Source organism: Cygnus olor, chromosome 4 (genome assembly GCF_009769625.2).
Source record: "Cygnus olor isolate bCygOlo1 chromosome 4, bCygOlo1.pri.v2, whole genome shotgun sequence".
In the NCBI taxonomy this organism is placed as follows: domain Eukaryota; kingdom Metazoa; phylum Chordata; class Aves; order Anseriformes; family Anatidae; genus Cygnus; species Cygnus olor.
This window is the reverse complement of record NC_049172.1, coordinates 47,031,259-47,054,060: the sequence shown is the minus strand read 5'-3', so window position 1 is coordinate 47,054,060 and position 22,802 is coordinate 47,031,259. Positions and strand designations below refer to the sequence as shown.

The window sequence follows — 22,802 nt, the reverse complement described above, 5'->3', positions numbered from 1 at the left end:
GATACATTGGGGTGTCTGCTTCTGTGGATTCTTGCAGTTCTTGCACTTTGCTTCCAGAACTGTACAAATGGAAGGTCTGGTTATCCTTCAACTTTTTCTCTCTCTGAAGAGTTTCCTGAGGCCAAAACCAACTTGCCAACCTGGCTGCAAAAGGAGTTCACGTGACCCAGAAAAGCCTGTCCTCTGCTCCCACAGCCAGTGTACCATCTGTCCCCAGGGCATGCTCCTGGGCTTTGTGCCAGCACTGGATGTGTTGCCTTGCTGAGGGATTGCTGGATCTCTTTAGCTCCTGGATGTCACGGAGGATGTATTTCAGGTGCTGGTTACAGCTGACAAAGTGCGATGGGCCAATGAGAACAAGAACCAAAAGAACAGCCTGGAGTTTTTTTTGCATGCTTTCTTAACTTGCTAAGAAAACTTACTGACTTGCCCTTTACAGGGAACCTGTGGCTGTCTGCAGTGTTTGTATGTGGAAGTGTGTTACAGTATGGCCTCCATACCTAACTGCTTCCAGTGTACTTGAAAGAAAACACAAAATCATTGGAAGCAATCAGAACACAGAAGATATGAAATACAGTGTAAAACAAATAAAAAATCCATCTTTTGCCACCATTTTACAGCTTTCACTTGTTATCCTCCAGATGATAGAGACCAGCAGTCATATTGGAAGGAATTCTGTTTCTACAGTTCAGTTTCACTGCTTGCTTTTTAAAGACCTGCTTTTTAACTTGGTGATTTAACATCACCAGTCATCACTCTGTGGACATGTGAATACAGCAAAGTGATAAAAGGAATGCCTTTGAAGTTTCATATATTCTGTACCTACATGTAGCCCTGAAGTAATCCAGCAGAAGAACATTACACTGAGTGGTATGGCAGCCCTCTATTTTCTTGCTTCTGATGAGCAGACTGAATATTCTGAGAGAAAATAAAGGGGTGGGGAGAATGATCCCAGAAAGGATGCTGCAAACTGGCAGAGGACAAGTAGTAAAAAGTGTGAACGTGTTGGGTGCATGATGGTGTACTTACAGCTATTTGTGGACCTGAATAGTAAGTCTTGCAACTAATACCGAATAATAATGTGCAGTTGTCATAATTTTATTTTCAGAAAGGATGATATTGGGTACAGTGAGTTTAGAGATTAAGCAGTAAAGAATATGAAAAAGGATTTTAATCTTCAATTTTGGTAGAGTTACCAATCCTACTGAGCATTCTCTTTGTACAACACATGCACATTTATTTGTTCAGATTTCACTGTTCTGTTTATTTCCTTGGTAAATGACTGTAGTTAGAGGGGAAAAAAAAAGCCATCCCAGCCCTTTATAGTGAACCTGTGATTGCTTGCAGTGTTTACATGTGGGCCCACGTTATGGTATGGCTTCCATACCTAACTATTTCCAATGTACTTTGCTGTCTTGTTTTTTCTGCACCAATAAGTTTGCACCAATAAGTTTGCTGCTACAGGAGGCAAGTATTTTATCCAGCTCTCCAAAGTAGCACGGTGGCTTTTTGGACTTTGAATAGTCTCTGCCTAGAACTTGGCATGGGACTGTTCCTGTTATTGGTTCCAGTGCTCATTACCTTTCTTTTTCATTGCTGAAATTCTTCTGTCTCTTATTTATCTTTTCTATGGTCCTTAGTCTTATCTAGATTTGACTAATCCAAATGATTTGGTATTATCTGCACAGGTCATCACCTCATTTCTCAGCCTCTTTTCTAAATCATGAATAACAACTGTAAATAACCTTTGTCTTAGTGTCTTGGGGCACCTCCTTGTTAATCTTCTGCCATTATATTAATTGACCATTTGATCCTAATCTCTCCCTTGCCCCTCCCTTCATCCCTCTGTCTAACTTGCAGCCAAAATGTCTCTGTGCACAACTGCTTAATTTTCCTGGAAGGTCTTATGGGGAACGTGGAGGCTTTTCGAAAGCCCAGAATAAGATGTCATCACATGGCATTTCATCAAAATAGAAGATAAAGAGCTATGATCTGGCATGATTCTCCACGGTCTGTCCAGGCTTTTACTGATGATTCACTGCTGTGACTGCTGCCGAGGCTTGCGCTCAGTCCTTGACTGCTGGCTCTCCCAGAGGGGAGGACTGAGGTGGGGGAAGAACTTGGAGAGGTGTTTGCTGTTGGGGCAGGGGATGAGAAAGAGTGGGGAAAGAAACGAGCTTTTTCTTCACCTCTCTGAAGTTGTTCTGTCAGCACATGACAGTGGCTTCTCAGAAACAAAGGTGGAAGTGGAAATTGGTTTAAGGCGTTCCTGACAGATGAAAGAGATTTACGCTTCGAGATCACGTCTGAGTGTATCAGATTGTCTTCTGTCATTCTCTCTCACCATTTTGGTACCAAGCAGATTTTAACAAAATATCTTTGCCCATTCTGTGTTTTACAGCAGCTGTATTTTTTGAGAATGGAATGAAAAGTTTGGGTTGTTTTTTCTTCTCTCCCTCAGCACTAATATAACAGTCCGTGTTTTAAAGGCTAGGGTTGCAAGACATCTGCATAGGTACATATAAATCTCTTTGGCATTTCAATTTGCCCCATGGAAATCTTGTTTTTATGCTCAAATGATAAGGAATTCTGGGAGCTTCTTCCATTATTGCTACCTTTATGAAAGCAGCTGTTCTATCAATGCTGTGTATTCTGTTACTGATCACGAGTCAGAGGGATGTTATGGGAGGTTGGGGGCTAGCACGATTATTTCAATCCGTTCCTTATTCAACTGCGTATTACCGATTAAATGTCAGCTCTGTGGCTGTTACTCATTCCTGATGGCTGCATGAACTGGGACTGTTACTCTTAGAAATGGTGCTTTACTCTTCTTCTGAGCACATGAATCCCATGTGACAAAACCGTTTGGAAGGCCAGCGTGTTTTTCTTTCATCGAGGCACTGTCAGTGGTCTATTTCAATTCCTATCTCCTTCCGTGTTTTTTTTTTTTTTTTTAAAAAAAAAGGAAAAAGTAAAATTCCCTCCTGTTCCTCAAGAGGGAGGTGATGGAAGGAGAAAAAACAAAGAAACTGTAGAACAGGAAGAGTTGATGTGACTTGGAGTGAATTAATGAATTAAGTCAGTCTAAATGCAATGTGTGGGGGCCAGATTATCAGTTTTACTGGGGTAACAGTTGCATTAAATGAGTACTTCTATCGAAACTCATGGATGGAGGCAGCGTGGGTCAAAGGACAGGAATTTGACTTAGGAGTCAATAGACCAGCCCAGGGAGTCAAGTGGCAAGCACCCTGTCCTATGGCCTCAAAGAAGACCCATCGCCTTTAGGTGTCTCGTTGGCCATCTCTTAGGTGCTCAGCTTGCTGAGTCCCTCAGTTCCTAAGGTGGGAGTAGCCTCACTGGACAATGAGAGCAGTGCTGTCCAGGTGCCAAAAATAAGGCTTAGGACTTGGGTTTGAGCGACCCTGTAATAAAAACCACGTATAGATTGTCTAATACTGTGCCATGATGGTTTATTTCAAAGCAAAGGGTCGGTATGGAGTTGGTGGCAAAATGCGGAACGCCGAATGTTCTTTCTTCACACCGCTGCCTCCTGCTGAGCAACTTGATGTTGGTAGATGCACTGTAGATGGTTCTTGGTGGATGCCATGTTACATTGATACTGTCTTTTCTGCTCTGGGGTGATTGAGGTGTTTTTGTTTTTTTTTTTTGAAATGATAGTTGCAAAGATGGGAGACAGATGGATAGACAAAAAGACAGGATCAGATACTAGATGAGTTACAATTGTAGCCTTAATGCATGTGCTGTCTTAATGCTGCAATATTAGCACAGCATCAGAGTCCCTCTACATCTGCCCCCCTTCCTCCAACTGTACCGATTTATATGAAAATTAAGATTACAAATTAAAACCAGGCTATCCTGGAGTTTTCCAGTTCATCAGCCATCCAATAAAAATGATGTCGAGCCTGTATGCATAATTCCCAGAAGATTACTTTGTCCTTACAGCTAAGCTCTGTCCCTGATATAAAAGATCTCTATCCAGTTTTATTGAAATAAAGAACTAACATCATAATCCCAATATTGAGGTATAATCTTCATTATCTCCTGACCCTCTTGAGATTTTTTTTCTACCACCCCCATTCTATTCTGCTTCAGATTTATTTCATTTATAATCCCTATGTGTTTACCTTTATTCAGATAGGATTATAAACCAAATAAATAAAAAACCTCCCCCCCACCCAAACAGCAAACCATTCAGTTCAGTAATAATTCCCTGATGTGTTAGGCTGAGCTATTCAGCGTACAGGGCTCAGGCCTCACTTATTCTACAGGTCCCGTTACACCAGAAGAGCACTGTCAAAGAGTCCTCCACCAAAGGAGTGCATTTCCTCAGTGCTGTTACAGCTGGCTTCCTGTTGGTGTTTGCTTTCTCTTTGATCCCCCTTGGCTTGTGGGTGCAGCATAAAGGTGAAGGGAGGCAGCAGGTCGGAAGGCTGTGTTGGTAGGCTACGCCTGCGAAGGGTACCTTCTCTACTCCACTCTATTTTATTACTATGATCAGTGCAACTCCAAGACAAAGAATTAAAAGTATCCAGTGTGGTTTTGGTAACTTGGCCAAAACCTGTTCAGCTGACTATGAATAATGGTGGTTTTCCTTTTTTTTTTTTTTTTTTGTCTGCCAGAGCCTTAATGACCATAGGCTCTGTCTCAGGCTGTTAACTACCTTAGTGGTCATTAGATAATGGTCAGACTGATTTTTTCACAGATTATTGTGTGCTTTTTTTCTTTTTCCTGTATGGGCAGAGCAGCATTCCTGTGCTGTAGGAAGGAAAAGTGGTAAGAAAAAACTCATTCCTGTCTCTTTTTGCTTGTCAAATTAGGGTGCTGTTGCTGTGCTTTGTCAGGGCCTAGTGCTGCGTTGGAGGGCTGACACAAAATCAGACTGCCCAAAAGGAAAGAGGGCTTTTGGAGGCTGAACTCATTAATGATGATGAAGTCTGAAGGAGGTGTCTTTTCTCTATATCAAGACAGGGATGTTTACTTGAAATTGTGAAGAGAGGAACCTCCTAAATAAGAAAGTGCAAGTGGAGGAAAGTGTTGGTTTGGTGTTTTGCTGGGTTGTTATTGACCTTATTACTGACCCTTTGCGGTTGTTAACAGAGCGGGGAGTGATTATGTCTTCGAGAAGAGTTCTCCAGGCTTGCAAAGTTGTTTCCTAGTAACAGTTGAAGAATTCAAAGTATGGCTTGTAGTGAGCTGCCTGAATATTTAAGCTGAGATTTTTGAGAAGCACATGAGGAAATTAGACATGCGAGCTTGCTTAAATAACCAAGCACTGTAGGCATCCTTAAAAAGGCTTAGGAGGAGTTTCCTGTACTGGCTTTTGCATTTCAGGTGGTCTGTAAATGTCCAAGTAGCCAAGGGCTTTCATGAGCACAATTATTGGTTTGTGCATCCAATTCGTGAGGCAAGTGAAGTGACTTAGCACTGGTTTGATAAGTCAGTGGCAGAGCACTCACCAATGTCACTGGTGCTAGAACTATTCCAGTGAGTTTTCAACGTAGGAAATGTGTGTTGTACAACTTCACGGCAGGCTGGAATTCAGAGGCATTTCACCGGAGTTTCTTTAGGCACTTAAAGTGTGAGTGACTGATACGCTGCTGATGCTTAAAGATCACAGAGGAGCAGGCCAAGCATGTGAATGCATTCATCTCTTGAGAACAAAGGTAGGAAAATGGTACAAACAAAGCAAGTTGGCACTGGCAGTTGTTAGCAGAAGAATGTGGCTTCTGAAGGTGAAGAATGTGGTGTGACTTGATTAATGCATAATAACTTGAGAGGAAGACAAAATTTCATCAGGCTTGGAAATGTGTTTAGCATGAAGTATCTCTTTGCATCTTGAAAATGCCAAAGCAGGGATCAACTTGGAAATAGGAAGGGTTTGGATAGCTTATCAAGTAGCAGAGAACAAAGGTAAAGACGATCAGGGAATAAAAATGGTCTGGAGGTGTTAGGAGAGAGGTTCTGAACTTCCAGGGGAATAAAGGGGTTTTGTGTGGGTACGTGTGGGTGATGAAAATACAGAGCTTGCCCCACACCTAAGTTTAATGGTCTATATGTTGAGTTGAGAGCAAAGCTCACATCAGCTCTGGAAAACTGTTCAGGTATCAGAATTCTCATCTAGACACCTGGTTCCTTGTGGGGTCACATCCTAGGTAAGGTTATAAAGAGGCTGTTGATTTTAATCCAAGGCAACAGCATTTAATACAGTACAGGGGTGTAGTCTCAGGACTACTACTCTTCCAGACTATGTAATTCGTTCAGTGGGTCGTCTTAAAATGAGCAGCAAGAGCATGTCAGTCAGTTTCCCTAGTGAAAAAGGGCGTGGCAATACTTGCCTGGTTAAGGGCTATGTATATCCAAAGTAACAGCGTGCTGTGGCATGGGAAGATGGACTTCATTTCCTGGCTATGCCACTGGCTTTCCCAGTGGCCTTGGTGTTTCTGAGTTTTCTTCTAACATATATGAAATGAGGTTGCGAATAGTGCTACTCACAGAGAAGAACTTAAAAAATCCTAAGGGAAGATTGCGGAGAAATAAGCATACTTGACATAAGAGGAGAGAATATAGTCTGCTACAGAGAAAAATCATGTTGCATTACTAAACTTGCTGTGATTCTTGTCCTGGAGTACAGTAAGTATGTGCTTAAGAAGAAATCACCCAGGTAAGCTGAGGTTATTTCTTCTGTCTCCATCTGCTAAGCTGATAACGCAGAGACATATTGACAAGAGCTCAAGGAAAACATGAAATATTTCATCAGTAAGATTACACCACACAGAGACAGATGTTGGGAAGCCATAACATTTAAAAATAGAGATAAACACATGCTTGCAGGAGGGATGGAAAGGTTGTTTTTTTTTCCTGCATGGGCTGAATGGGAGGAGGGAGAGAAGAACAAGGAGATGGAAGAGGTTGTAGTAGAAGGCAAAGTAAGGGGTTAATGGGTTATTACCTGAAGGCCAGCTGAGGGATGAATCTTTAATTAACATTAAGATGGGGAGCTTTATGGGGGTAAGGGAGTAAAGTGAGCTTAGCTAGCTTTTCAGTGTATCTGTTCTGTAGATTGCCTGTGGTGCTGTTTGTGGCATTCTGTTTTCTGTTCTCTAGTTGTGGGACTTTACTTTTGAACTAGTCAGAAATAGGAGAGAGGTGAGCAGGATCAGGAATGGCTTGACTTTTGGAGGGGGTAACTAAACAGGAAGCCCACTCTCTGGTGGAAGACCTTTTCCATGCTACGGGTAGCTTGTATGTCTGATTCTGTTAATACGTGCAGGTATGTGTCTTTGAGTCTCTTTTGACTTGCTTATTGGGGCTGTTGTGTACAACAAATGCATGGTCAACTTTATCCTTCTGAATGGTTTTGCTGGCTAGTAAGACTGCTGTGGGAAAATCTTTCTGTGGAAGTATCCAGCTCTTCATCGGGAAGCTTTGCAGTTGTTTTCTGAGTATAGAAAAGGGTTATTTTGCAGTGGGGGAACTCTGATAATAAAGCAGAATCTGTGGATGCAGCTTGGACCATCTTCCTGCTGTTACGTTCAGGGTTTGTTGGTCCTTTGGTTGACTGAGTGGAGTGTGAGGTAACTCTTCATACCCCTCGGCCGAGTACAGACAGCTTCCCTGAAACACCACTGAGGAGGGATACTTCTTAACTTTCTCACTTTGCTGATAGTGTGATGGATGACAGTGCCAGGGACACTGTGGACACTGTATAACCTCTCAGGTTTCCTAAAGGTGATGTGCAAATGTTGCCATCTGCAGAATGCTCCTTTACTAAGAATTTCCAACTCGGCTTTAAGTGGGAAGCTGCTATGACAAAGTGATGGTGTCACTTTGCAACTGGCCCTTGAAAGATTGTCCTTTCACTTCAGTAACCATCTGTATAGTTCTGTGTGCCTGCTGGAATATTTGTTGTCTTAGGCTGTAATAGGCAAAGAAAATAATCTTTGTTTCTTGTGCTAAGATTTACAAGGCAAAAAGGCTTCTGCAAAGTTGGTCCTTCTTGGCCAGGGCAGAGGTAAGTTTGGAGCCAGAGCGCAGTCTGGAGGTGTAATGTAGGTGGAAGTTTTATGAAAATCCAACGTTATAAAGATAAGTTTCCGTGGGTTTCTCTCCTTCTCAGCATGAAAATAAGCCTTATGTTTGCCTGTCATTAATCAATTGACATAGCAGGTGGAAATAGCAAATTACACACACGGTTACTAGCAGCAGTAGCTTAAAGGAATTGAAACATCAAAAATGGATGCCTGAAAGAATAAATCCCGAGGTTGTGTCAAGGTCAATGGCCAGGTGTGATATGAGGGATGTATGAGCAGGAGCTGACAATGCATTATCTTAATTACTTACAATTGTGTGATTATACACTAACTCTTGCTGAGATAGTTCGTCACCAACTGTTGGCATCAGCCTTTCTGCTTAGGCCACTTGAGAGGAGAGGAAGCAGTACAGGGATGGTTTCGTGTGAGCTTGTTCTGCCATAGCCAGAGATTCTGGAAAACTTGAGGAGTCTTCATTGAAATGAACTGCATGCATTTGGAAGGCAAAGGATACTGTAGGTGTAGGAAGAAGAAGCAGGGGTGGCTAATAGGATAGGAAAGAAGAAAAAAGAAAGCGAGACATGGATTCTCTTTTGAGTTTTCCCATGGATTTTATAGGAGGATGACGAGCCTGAGGCATGCCTCTGCAGTGTCCGAACCATCTGAATGCTTACAGATGTTCTGCTGGTACCCTGTGACACTCAAACAAAAATACTCGTTTCTTTGCCAGGTTAACCCATGAGGGTTAACAGCATCCAAGTGGATTGCATGCCTAGCTCCTGCTAAAGCAAGGGGGAGCCAGGGATGTAACCTGCTCTGAAAATCTGACTAGTTAGACTTGTCTGTAGGTACCCAAGTGTTAATTGAGCTTCTAGTGTGTACCATAACTAGCTTCGATAGACACTAGTATTTATTCACAATGGGATGAAAACGTAGCAGAAGAGAAGATGCTGAGGTCTGCAACAGAGTCAGTTATTTTGCTGCGTTCAATCTACGAACAGCTCTTAGCCTCTTCATATAGTCTTATCGCACCAAATAACTCCAAAGTCAGCGTGAAGACCAGTAAGCCTAGAGAAAGGCCAAAATCCAGCTTTTATTTACAGGTTCCCATCTTTTCTTCTTTTCTCCTTTATAAAGGAAGGGAAGCATTGTGGAAGGCACGGTCAAGGCAACAACCTGAGGCAGATGAGGAAAACGTATGTACAGTGAGGGACAGGAATGCTCTTATGAGACAGGGCTGGAAAGACTAGCATGGTTAGTCTTGGATGATGGCAGCTATCTAGGTATGTTAGGGACACATGCTGTTTAAACTGAGACAAAATGGGCACAATAAGAAGTGTGTATAAGCTAACTGTGAGTAAATTCACTGGAAATTGCGAGCAAGATTCTGACTTCGAGGGGAACCAAGTTTTAAAACTGGCAACGGGAGATGCAGGGATGAAAAATGTAGTTAGTATTAAGTGAATTTGTTGAAGTGATCATGAGGTGGGATAGCAAGGATCAGTCAGACCTCAGGTGGCTTCCTGATGTCCTGTTTTGTGATATTAGTTACTTAAGAAGTTTGTCTTGGGATCCTTCTTTGCCTTCTTTGAATTGGATGGTAGATAACACTAATCAGTAGTACATTTTGAGGGGTAAAAATGGGAAGAATCATACACTTGTTCTGGATTCTGTTAAAACAACTTGACCAGTGAGCATTCAAAACCCATATGCCCCCTCCCTTTTAGCAGTGTTAAAATTACTGCAGGTGTTTGAAATGTATAGTTTGTGGCATATCTAGGGTAAGGTTGTAGTTGGAACCTGACCAAGTTGTCAGTTGCAACTTAGTTTGGTGTTTCATGATATCATTTCCCTTGTAATTAGTTGTCTGGTGAAACTAAGAGCAGTCTATTTCAGTGAGTGCTCACGTAAACGCTTCGCAACATGGTGCTCGCAGGACAAGTCCAAGAGAAGAAGTGTGAGCTAGCACTGGCAGTGCACCTGGCCGGAGTTGTTTGTACCCTGCAGCAGCTGGATGGCTGCTAGCTCTGGGCTGGGGAAAATTGTCCTTCATTGGCACGATATCTTTAAACTGACCCAGCTGTGCTGTTCTGCTAAACCAGATCAGTTGCATATTGTGACACCTCCCTCATCAAAGAAAGCTACCTTAATCATTAAGATCAATTTGTCAATTGAGAGTACTGAACAGTTTAATCTGCATGTAGTGTTGCAAAATGTGCTTGTGCCTCTTCTCCAGTCTGTGATAACCCCCCCCGCCTCTTGCTTTGTTTTTATGTCTCCAGGCAAATCTGGATGATTGCTTTCAAACTGAAGAACCACTGGGCTATAATAAATTGCATGTATGTCCTGGCCGTTTGCGCTTAAGTGCTTGTAATAGCTGTTCCAACATGGATGACCAGACTGCTTTATTCACCAAGTCTCAGTTTGCCCAGCTCCAGTATAGGCTAATTTAATCATGTTCTGATGATCTGAATGGGAAGCTGAATAGCTGTGTGAGGCTGGTGATACCACAGAATCGGAGAACGGTTTGGGTTGGAACGGGATCTTGAAGTCTGTCTAGTTTCAGCCCCCTGCCATGGGCAGAGATGCCACCCACTAGATCAGGTTGCCCAGGGCTCCATCCAACTTGGCCTATATGAAGGATAATTCAAATTGTGGGAACATATATACAACTTAATGATATCTATGTATAGAGAGATGTCAGTAAGTAACCTGCTTCTCAGCTAAAAGGTGTTTAAATAGTTTAGAAGGAAGATTTTTTGCTATAATGTAACCACAGGAGAATTAAATAAAGGACTTGAGAAATAGCATTTCAAAAATGTTAATAAACTGACAGCTATTTGAAACTCTAGTGCTTTGCTTAAGTATGGGTGTTTGTGGGTTGAGTTGTTACAGACAATACTGTAAGCAATGTGTTCCCCCAGCCCTTCGTTTTCTGCTAGAAGTTTCAGAATCTGTTCAGGTTCTACACGTGGGCTTTGGTAGTGTGGATTATCTCCAGAGTTGGTCGTGGGTAAAGGGCATACTTGTAAGTAAAGTGGAGTGAAACAAGGGCAAAGTAGCCTGCAGGCCATAACAATCAGCACAGAAAAAGAACGCAAACCAGAAAGCCTCAAAAAGATAAAGAAAAATGTTGTTTCTTTGTCTTGTATCGCCACAGACGTACCCTGGAGAGGTTATGTGGGTGCACTTAGGAGCAACTTGCAGTCTAGAGGATAGACAGAGTTTTTTGTGACAGGTGTTGTGTGAAAATGAAGAGGAGCAGCTTAGTTGCATGACCAAAATGTCAATTTACCTGTCATTAGTAAACTTAGTTAAAGCTAACTCAACTCTTGGATTCTACCTGTGGCAAGTCCACATCCAATGTACTGTGGACCTCTGGAAGAATGGATCGTGTATGTTTAGATGAACTCCTCGTTTTTTCTCATAATAATGCTGACAGTATTTGAATAAAGTCCCATTTGGAACAAGGTGTGCGGTTCTGGCCTAAACAGATGACACTGAAGATGTAGCATTCTGTGGAGTTGCTTTTTTTAAAATGTGTTCCCTATATCTACACTAAAGAAGCAGTGTCAGTACAGCCAGCAGTATGGACAAAAAGGTTTGAAAAGGTCCATTTTTGTCTGCCTTTGGCTGTTCTTTACACTCATTTAGGCTTTCTCATCCAGATGTTGACTTTACAGGTTGAAGGTGCTGTTCTCGTACTGCAGAACACAACTGCTCTCTTTCTATATATTTGAGGTAAATCACCTGGGTCGTCTGGTGCGCGTTAAAACTGATGGCTGCAAGCCCTGTATTCTCACAGAAGGGTGGGGCTTCCTGCAGGTGCTGACTGGTTTTGATTTTTCAAAGAGGGTGAATCAAGAGACTCAAATTCTAAGCACTCTGCCTTCCTCAAGCCCCAGAAATGACACAGTGAAGTTGTTCACAATTTGGCAAGAAAGCCCAAGTGTTAAGACTTCAGGTACTGGATCCAAGCTAAATGGAGGGAAAATCCAGATCTGCTACTTCAACAGGAGTTTTCTGTGAATGGGAAAAAAGGATTACTGAGTAGGTTCACTGGAGCTACAACTGCAGCTCATGTGTTGCTGTCCTATGAGGTTGAAGGCTTTAAAGGCAGGGGGAAAATGAGAAGCATGGGTTAACTTGGTTTCCTGCTTTCTGCTTTTTATATCAGGAGAGATGACAAAATGGAACCTAACATGAAAGAGTTCCTGGGGAAAAAAAGGAGTGGTAGCTTTGGAGTAAGGTATTTAATTAAGCTACTCAAGTGAAACTCATCTGCTTCCAGGATCTGCATGTGTCTGCAGAGAACCCCAGGGGCCATAGAGTTGTGCTGTACCTAATTAAGTGGCTCTTGATGCCAGCGACCAGTGCGGGTTTAAGCATGAGCTTTTGTCTTGTCCCACGACACCGCCTTTTTCCTTCGTAGTGTGACTGTCTGTAATAGGCACCATTGCCTCAAGCAGCCTGTTTTGGCCAAAGGATTGCATTTATATATGGGAGTTAATGCCCAATCAAAATTGAAGGTATTCAAGCAGTAAGCAGTTTTTTTTTTCCTGTTATTTCGAGTATAACCCTACAAGGGAAGGCTGTAGTAGTTCAATTCTGCTGCAGCTTGCTGGAGCATTTAGAGACATGATCACAGCTTTCCCTGATCCCAGTGCAGGCACTCTATATGCAGAACAGTTCAGCAAATCAGTACAACACTATAAATGTAGGTGAGGGTGTCTCCTTTGGGAAAGCAGTTCTCAAGTAGCACACTGCCACTTGCAGACCAGCAAACACGATGCTTATTTTGAACATTGGCCTTCCTCTGCTTTTTGGCAGGTTACGTCTCTCTTGGGTTTGCACACTGTCTCTCAGCTGTACCCTGAGCAGCACAGCATGAAGGGGAGGTGCAAAACATGCAGCAGTTGGAGGCAAGATGACACACTGGTCACTAGTCTCCTGCCTCACTTGGCTAATGTAGTGTAACTGCCACTCCTAGTTAGAGTGAGAAGAGAGCCATGGCGGTTTGTCTGGAGACTTGTGTTAGGGTTGCTTGCTGTCATCGGAGATGTGTGGACATACCCAAGGAATTTCTCCGAACAAAAGGCCTCTTCCTGTTGAGATGGGCCCATCCCAGGATGTATGCTTATGGAGGACTGTTGCAGGGGTGCAGGACATATCCTGACAATTTGCCTAACTAGTTCTCCTGTTGATGTTGGTTTCCCTTAGCTGTGCTGCACTACAGTGACCATGGCCACATCACATTTAGGGCTGTATAGTCACAGCTTTCCCCATAGTAGCTGCATTGGCACTGTATTGCTGGCTTCCCGTGTCACTCCTGGCAGGTGGTCTGAGCTGTGGCACCCTGCTTTAATAAGGTGGCAGGGATGCTCTTGGCTGTTTTCAAGATGAGCACTTGTGCAGTGGGAATGTATCTGTGGGGATTTGCTTTAATGGCCATTTTTTAAAGCAGTTTTAAGAGCAGCTTGGGTAGGATTTAAGTAATTGTTTTCTAAAAGTTGGTCATCTGTCTCTCTCATTCCCAAGTTCTTCGTACAAACATGGCTGTTAACCATAAAGATTATGGCAGCTGCTTAATAGCATTTCTGTCTACCTCTAAACTTAATTCACCTTGGCTTTCCTTATGTCAGTGGAAGGTATCAATGTAAGGTATGTGCATACTGCTAGAAATCAAGTGAGCCGGTTGCATATATCACCTTTGGCTGACTGCTTCAGCCTGCGAAAAATGTCTGAGGTCGTAATATCAAGGCCAGAGCAATCCTGAAGCCCCAGGAAAGGATATTCAAAAAATCAACATAAGGTACATGGGTAGGTTTGTTTTTTACTTTGTACCTGTCAAGAAGCCTGAAATCTCTCTGTATATGTGTGCCGAAATTACTCCTAGGTGTGTGTCTGTTTAAATAAAGAAAATGTGGAGTAGTTGCAGAAACAAAACTACTTGCTCATTAATAGCTTTGTTTTAGAGTGCCAGCATCAAGCTGGGTTAAGCTGGTGCCTGACCATTCATGCAGAACTCATGTGCAGGATACACAGGGCCAGCATGTCAGCAATTGTAGAGTGATGCTGTGCCCCTGGCCTGGTTGTATTCAGCCCAGGAATGCATTATTTAACAAGAAGTGGGGTTGTGGATTTTCATGGCTACAGGATTTGACAGTCTTCACCACCTTTTCCTGACTGCTTCACTACAAAGCACTGTAAAATGAATTCGTGGCATTCATCATTTCACATCTGGGTAACGAGTCATTGCTGAAGATGCCTCAGGCAGCAACCTGGTTGGAATCGGGGAAAACACAGGGCTGTGTTTGGGAGGAATGGGGAGGAAGCAGGGGCTGTTACGGCTCTGCTGCAGTGCCAGTCATGTCTGTGAGGTAATGCTCTTTGAGACATGCTGATAATGTGGTACAGTTGAAAAGATCTTGTCAATTTCTTGTTAGTGTGTGGGTATTTCCTGAAAGTGAGCCTGCCCTTTAAGTGTCCATAGCTTACACATCCCTGATGATTACACGTGAGCAACGTGTGCATTCTCCTAACCTGTGGTTTCTAGAGTTTATGTTGAAGTAGAGCAGGATTAGGATGTGCTGCTTCTGGCTGTAAGCTCTATGGAGCACCAAAGCCAGAGGTATTGAACTGATAAGGTTGTAATGTTTTTCCAGTACTGAAGTGGCTTATTTATAACTATCTGATGGATAAACAACTGGGATATTGAGTGCTCACATCAGTCCCACCTCAAAAAGCAAGTGCATCATAGGTATTATAGCCCGGTCCACAAAGAAACATTCTTTTACAGCCTTTGCCTTTCCAGTGTAACGATATCCCAGGTCTCTGTTTTGTACCATCTTCCCCTTGAAATAGACTTCACACTGCACTAGCAGTTTTAGTGTATCAAAATACTTTACTGGAATCTGTTAGTCTACCTCAGGGGTGAAACTTGAACCAACCACAGCATGATGTGGTACCAGGAGGTAAGAGGCTTGGTGTGCAGGTAGTATGGAGGGAGCTGTAAAGGTTTTGGGTAAGTAATATGGGGCAGTCGACAGAGATACCCACTGATTCTTTTTTCTAATGGAAAATTTAGCTCAGAAATGAGGCAGGTATTGCAAATAGCTTATTGTCAAGTGTGCTGTAAAAATAACAAGTGATATTATCAAAAAATTTAGCCTGAGTATTTTCATAACTAGCTGAGAGGCTTTTGTGCTGCATCCATGTTCCAAAACCATTTGCCTTGGAAACAGAACGATATTCTAGTAGTTTCTGTACGTTCGCCTAATTTCGTGAAAGGTCTGGGAAAGATCTAAAAAGGTAACTTGGAAAACATGGTTCTAGTGTGAAGTGTTCAGTTGGATCTCTGTTGGAGTAAGAGGAAACCTAATGCGTTGATTTGATGCTGTGAACTTGTTGGTCATAACCATCAAGGAGCAGGAACCTAGGAATGAAAACCCCACAAATGTTTTATCTATTGAAAACTTAATTTATGATTCACATAGAAATACTGGGTGGCTTGGAAAGATGCTGTCTAAGCTTCTAATTGAGTCTCCTTTAAGAAAATAAATCAGCTGTCTTATACCTCAGGTTGTATTTTTGTTGAGAAACTCTTTGACAATAAACAGTGCAGTGGCAACAGCTTGCTGCAAGAGCCGCAACGTTTGCAAAGTTGCCCTACCTGAAAATAAACTCCAGAATGAGCCCATGTCTTGAACCTGACATAGAAAAAGAGTTTCAGAGGCGGTTGGCCCAATCTAAAGCCAAGCTCCTGAAGGAAGGTCTGCAAATGGAAATGCTCCGGAAGAGGGCTGGCTTGGAGCACTTCATTATTATGAATGCCTGAATAATGCTTGTGCTTTGTCATTGCTCACTTTTATGGGGGGCTGGCTTTGAATGCAGTATATTATGCAATGGTTTTGTCATGTATCAGTGATGATATTAACAGTCTAATGCTAAACAGGTTCTGAGGAAATGAGGAGGAAAAAAAAAATGACTTACTATATTTACCCTGAAACAAGATTCAATCTGCCACTGTATTTAATGCTATATTTTTCATTATCTCACAAGCATATGTTGGAACCGCTACAGATGATGAAGTTAGCTGCTGGGCAGAGCTATCATCAATGCTTTCCATCTTTATTTTAATAAGAGGAACGAGCAAATTGTTTGTGACCTTTGTCAAGGGCTTCCTGGAAGACAAGAAACCTAGCTGCAACAGAATCACTAGCCTGGAGCCCTGCTGAATATTCAAAGCTTTAGCCCTGAATAGAATGTGCTGTAACAAAGCCATTGTCTGATGGAGCCATGTCTACCACAAAAGAAGAGAGATCTAATAGCAAAAGTTAAATCTTTGCTTTATTCTTCCTTAAATTTCTGGAACGATATCAGCAATATGCTGTTTTGTTCAACAGCTCCGAAAATGTACATGAAGGCAGGAAGCTTAAAATCACATCTCCTTGACAGCTGGCTCATCGTGCGTGCTGCTGTGGAAAAAAAAAAAAAGTGGTCTTTGGGTTTTTTAGGGAAGAAAAAGCTGACATATGTGCTTCTGGTATGTGTCACATAAGGGTCATGTCCCCTATGGCAGGCAGCATTTAGGACCAGGGCGATGCCATTTTTAGCTACCTCAGACAAAGAGAGCCTTCTGTGAAGCTAAGCACATGATATGGGGTCGAGCAAGTAAGAATGCTGAGGCATGAGTAAGAGGGCTGTACGTGTTGAAGAACAGGATAAGCTAAGGGATGGGGTGGAAGGTGTTCCTACACGTTCCCCCTGTGTAGTCCCCCACTTCTCCCCACGTCCAGAGCATCGTGTGAAGGTATCACAGCTCTCTGTGGGGTGCATACTCAGGGTGGTTTTGATCAGATAGGTAGAAACAGAATCTGTTTAAACAAAAAATAAAGGGGCACTGTGGCTGTGGTGCAGACTGTGTGGTAGCCACTTCAGTGACGTGAATCCTCCCCCAACAATTAGAATTGTTTTGATATTTTTGTTCTGATATTTTTAGTTTTACAGTTCTTAATAGTTTATGGAGATGGAGAACGTACCAGATGCCATCTTCTGATTCAAGTATAGGCTTCACATGTAGCTTGAGACAAAGCACTTGGTTGTGAATGTCCGTTTGAGCCAACCTCTCACTGAATTCAGCGCTTCCAAGGACCATTTCTTGTATAAAGAAAGAAGAGCAAAGTAGAAGTGATAATATCTGAAATAGGAAAAGGTAATACCTGCTGGATTTCTGGCAGCCAGTAAAATTCCTGCTTGTGATGAGAGGAACACCAATGCCATGACAGCTCCTTTGCTTGACACTGGGAGCGGAGCTGGGTGCAGGCAGTGGCTGCAGAGCTTTGCAAATACACGAGCATTTCAGTTGGCTATTTGTGCTGTTGGATCTGGAGGTGAGGGATAAAATCACTGGGGTGGTTAAGGTACAGAGAAAGGCACTTTAACAGGCAGGTGAGCTCTACAGGGTTGCTGTGGGGCTGTGTACTTCTTGGTTGTAACTTCTGCGGAGAGAACTATCTTAGCTACACAGTGTACATGCCCACCTTTGGGTTCCGGACTTCTTGGAAAGCAGAAATAAACTTGGGTTGCAGTTGCCATCTGGACACCCAGAAAAAGTCAGAAACATTACAGGACTTGTAGACGGCAAAAGCAGACCAATGATTTCTGTGTTATAATTGTATCTCTGTGACTTCTTTACCCATGCTGTGTACTTTATTAACGGTGTTAAATTTGTGTTGGCTGCTTCAGTTACTTTTTTAATTAAATACTTGATGTAAGCAAAATACGTACTTTACCTGTCCAGAATAAAATGAGAACTGCTGTGTACGTGCCTGAAGAAACATGTCCCTAGCTGTTACCTCTGCAGATGACATCTGACTTGATGTCTGCACTTCCATCAGATGGTACAAAAAGGTCTTCTGTGCACCATGTTCATAGTTGTGTGATTTGGATTTTGGCCTCGGTTCCATACTGATTTCTGGAATCTTAAGTTATTTCTCTTCTGTCTGTGGTGCTCCTTAGATGCAGTGATGCTAGTATTTTCTTTAGTGTAGTGTTGTTGCTGACTTGGATTGAAATCGCTTGTGGGCATCTAAAGAAGGACAATTGGTGATTTGAGGAGGTACGTGTGGAGCTCATGACCCTTGAGCCTGAAAACATCGTCGCAGAATGGATACTTATCCTCATATTGAGGTAACGACACAGCAAAACCAGTGCATTGTGTCTCAGTAGGTGAGGAAGTGGACTTCGGCATGCAGCGGAGTTTTCCCTGAGCTGATGTATGTGGGCTCTGCTCCGGCAGTGATGCACCATGGCCATCTGATGGAAAGCTGCGAGGCGGCAGCAGCTAGCGTGCTGTGCCAAGTCATTCTGCATTTTCTCCGTTTCCTCTGAAGTGACTGTTTTTCTGTTGGCAAAGGGGTTCTGTAAAATAGATAAGGAAGCTACCCTGAATTTGTCTTGCGAACAAAGCAGTTGTGACCCACGATGATGAAGCTCCTTACATCACTTGTCAACAGTTCCTTCTAAAGGCTTAAAACATCCCTGGCACCTGTGAATTGCTTCTGCTGTTTATTAGGATCGTTTTCATGTTCAAGGCTTCAGAAATAGCATGTCTGAAAACCGGGGGAGTCTACACAATTATTTCTGGCATTTGCTAGCATTAATGCTTCTGTGGAAAACCATCTGGTGGAAGGCTAGGAGTGCTGAATGAAAGGTGTAAACCTGGATTAGCATTGATACGGTTTTCTATTGCATTTGGCTCGTTCACATCTCACTGGATGTTATCCAGGTTCCCTTAGAAGAGCCAAGATTGCCATCATACAGTGTAATGCCATATGTTAAGATTCATATGACATATTACCTAGAAGTCATAAATTATTATACTGTGTCTCTTTACAGGGCTGTGATTAGAAATGTTTATGTAAATGCACCTTCCAAAGAAAAATGGCATATGATGTTAAACAACAGTATGCATGGCAGCTCTAATGAGATACTTTGACTCAGTCAGGATGTTGCCTTGAAAACAACCTTATCCCAGTATAATGAGAAATTAATGTCCTTTTTTAAATGCACTGATATCTGATGAGGTTTCTGCTGGGGATGACATTACGTGGGGAAAATACCTATATGCACTAGTAACAAGAGAAAGGAAGTGATTCAAAGACAAATTTGCAGAAAATATACTTTCCTGAATTAAAAATACCAGTGCTTGGAGCTGCAATGTACCTCACCAAATTTTGCTGTGGTGCATTATTATAAGCTAACGTGGACTAGACTCAGAGCACGTGTTCCAGATCTGACGTTTTTAACTGCTAGAAGTTGTCAAGACTGCTTGTGAGACAAATCAAAGGGACTGTCAGCTCTTACTGAAGTCCTTCAGAGGAGAAATTGATCTGTATAAATCCAGCTTTGTCAGAGTTTTCCAATGATTCTGTTAATTTTGTGGTCTGCTTGAGAAATAGGAGTCTTGAATTAAGACCTTACCTATGGGATTTCCCCGGAGTTGTAAGGTTTTGGACCTGCCATTGTTTGTGTGGCTTGTAAGAAATTCCATATGCACGCAGGTACGTATATACTTGTGATATCTTCTGATGGGGGTTGTAAGGCAAAGATTTCGCTTATTTTTAAATGCTTCAATAAAAGTAAAGATGTGAACTTTGCATTAAATCCTTATTTTACTTGTGTGACTTTATGCATCTCTGAATCCTACCAGTGACAGAAAGGTATAACGTGAACAATTCAGTCAGCTGTACATTCTCTGAATTATTGCTTCCAAGATGGAGACAGCAATCACGTGAGCAGAGATAAATGTGTTTAGTTAGAAAGCTAACCACACTGAGGTGAGTGTTTGTGAATTTAAAGGAAGTGCTTTCATAATAAGTCAGGTGGATCTTTGAAATATCAAAACAAAGGAGATGTAAAAATTCAGATTACACACCGGATTAGAAAAAGAATAAAAACCCACTTGAACGCTGAGAATAACATGGCTTTTGTCCACCACTAATAGATTTTTCAAATCATGTGAAAGGATACAATGATTTTAATGATCACAGTGCTTTTTATCACTTAGAGCTTTGTAGTGAGTATGTGTACTTAGCCTTGTCCTTTAATCTGCTGCAATATTTAGGAAGACTACAATGATGGAAAATGTTAAAGATGCCAAGGGAAATGATATTTCTCTTTAGAATCAAAGCATTCGCTTGAGCTAGCAAAGAAAGAAAGGGTTTGTTCATATTCAAGTGAACGTGAACTTGCACGGTGTTCACAAACAATTAAATAGTGACTTAAAATCATCGTTTGCATTTGATGTCTACAACATGGGCGGGCTCCCTTCTGTTTTTAAAGCAGGATGTTGGCTCTGATTTCACCTAGGTTGTATTTCCTGATACCTGTGTGATGTGTATGTGTATTAAGTGTGGGTGTCTATTTAAAAAACACCAAAACAACAACAAAAAAACAACACCACCAAAAAATAAAATCCATGCAGCTGCTGCATGTGTGCTGATGTATTGTTTTTAACACCTCTATCTAACACCTATTACAGGTATGTTTCTGTACCTACCTGAGCTTGTCATTCTCCCCTGAGCACTGCTGGGTGTGCTCCCCAGGCTCAGTGTCACCGCAGGATCAGCTCACACATGATTATGTGAGGGATCAGCATGATCGGCTGTCACTGATTTCACTGACATCTGTCCCCACAGTGAGACAAGCTGCAACATGAATTATTGAAGACATACACATGCAGATCTGTGTCATGATTACGCCAAACAATACACTTTGCCACACTCCAGAGAGCTGAGGAGAGCCATGTGGACAGCTGCTTTAACCCTTTTTGTCAATCTGTTCCCATTTTTCAAGCACGGGAACTTTCTGGGGTTTTGTAGAACTCAGGTAGCTTGAGATGTTACTTGCTGTTGTAAATTGCTGTAGCATATTAGCTGCCTGGAGAAGGGCAATACTTTATAAAACAAACTGTTGGCATCTTGAGGGGAGAATTTGATCTCGCAACAAGCTAAAAACACTGGCACTGATCCAGTGATGAGATTGAGGCCATGCTTAAGTTTAACCAGAAGTGAGGGATTACTTACATGCTCAACATTAAGCGTGTCCTCAAGACTAGGAAAGCCGTGGGGCTGTGAGTGTTGGATCCATGCACGGTTGTCTGAGTGGGTGCTATAGGACTCAACCTTTGAAAAAAACAATGAACTTGCGGTCATTACCTGGATTTAAACCGTATGCTCTCCTACCACAGCATTGCAGTTAGTGGTATGCGCTTGTCCTAATAGTCCATAGGGTTGTTCACACCTCACAAAAAGAGCTTATAGCCCTACCTATATACATCCAGCAGCTTTGGAGGTGCTGCAGCAGAAATAAGGCATAGAAAGAGATGTGAAGGGGAAGTTCATCTGTCAGACAATTTGTTGTGCATCAAATCTAACACAGAAGAAAACAAAAGCAATAATATCCAAAGGAGATCTAAACTGAGTACATAACATAACTCCAATGGTTAAATAATAAATAACTGGTAGCCTTTGGATGACTAGAAGGCTTTGTGGGACCAGGCCCAGAACAGGGTAGGGAGCGTCATCTGTGCAAGTACAGTATTGGGGCAGATGTGGCGATAGTTTCTGAGCTGCCTGTATGTAACCTGCTGACAAGAATGGTCTGGGTAGGCTGTTGGAGCAGCTGTGGTTTGCTTACGGAAGAAAGAGCTTTGGTTATTGATGTATCAGGCAAAGAAGCATGCTGTGTCCAGGCTATGTCTCAAGGTAAATGTGGGTGAAGAAGTAGCGGTACGGTGCTTTGCCTGGGTGTGGGAGGTGGGGCCAAACTGTAATGGACTTTAGGGGGGAGGCTGAGGAGTGGTACTGCTGGGGGGCTCTCCCACGACTGTGCAATTTTGTGGTATCTTTTCCTATTGAACATTGGGCTGGCCCTGGCACAATGTTTCCATATAGTGGGTGTAGTGCTGTTGCCTCTATGTAAACTGTGAATAGTAATTTTAGTACTGCTTAGTAAGTTTTCTTAACCTAATAAGTATTCTGTGTTCTGTCTTAAGTTATGTTGTGACTTGAGCACTTAAGGGCAAGAGAGGGTACATTTTATGGATATATAGTTAAGCATAAAACGCCTTGGGTAGTGCAGCGAAACTGTTAGTTGAGACAGTGAGAGCAGTTTACGTGTGCTGTTCCCACATCTCCCCAGCAATTTCACAGGATAATTGATCACTACAGTGATACAGGTTAAGAATGACTTCTTATAATGAAGAAGGAAATAATTTCACCTGGGAAATCACGCTGGTTTCAGTGAAGGAGTTTTTTTGTGGACTTGGCATCAGTAAAGTTGCAGGGGTTGGTGGGGAGAGGTGGGGAAAAATGGTTGGGAAGTTCCTGAGCTGATGTCACTGGCAGGCTATCAGTGATGGAAATAAACTGTCAAGAGGTTACTTTAAAGTCAAGAAACTTGGAAATGTATTTGTTCAGATAAAGATAAGTTTAATTTTCAGAAGGCTCTTGGTAGGAATGCCTAACTCTTCATGTAAACCAAGTCTTTTTGCTAAGGTTAAGCTATTCAAGGTATTTCAGTAATAATGTACCTGTGCTGTGAAAGATGCTTGAGTAAAGCCCACCTTTATTCCAATACCCCATTTTAAGTTATTTTAACCAACGTAAGGGTCTCTAGAAGCTTAAGGGTGAGATGAAGCCTTCCGTAATTCAGTAGTGCTTATCTATTTAAGTGAAGCAGATGGAT

At 42.3% G+C, this 22,802-nt stretch overlaps 1 long non-coding RNA gene across 1 annotated transcript in view; it reads left to right on the top strand.

Annotated features, from left to right (window-relative positions):
* LOC121070059 overlaps positions 1-16,366 on the top strand; it is a 56,388-nt gene extending 40,022 nt beyond the window's left edge. The window contains exon 4 of the long non-coding RNA XR_005819869.1: positions 16,113-16,366. This is a non-coding gene — a long non-coding RNA (uncharacterized LOC121070059). The remainder of the gene's footprint in view (positions 1-16,112) is intronic.
* Positions 16,367-22,802: the final 6,436 nt, after the last annotated feature.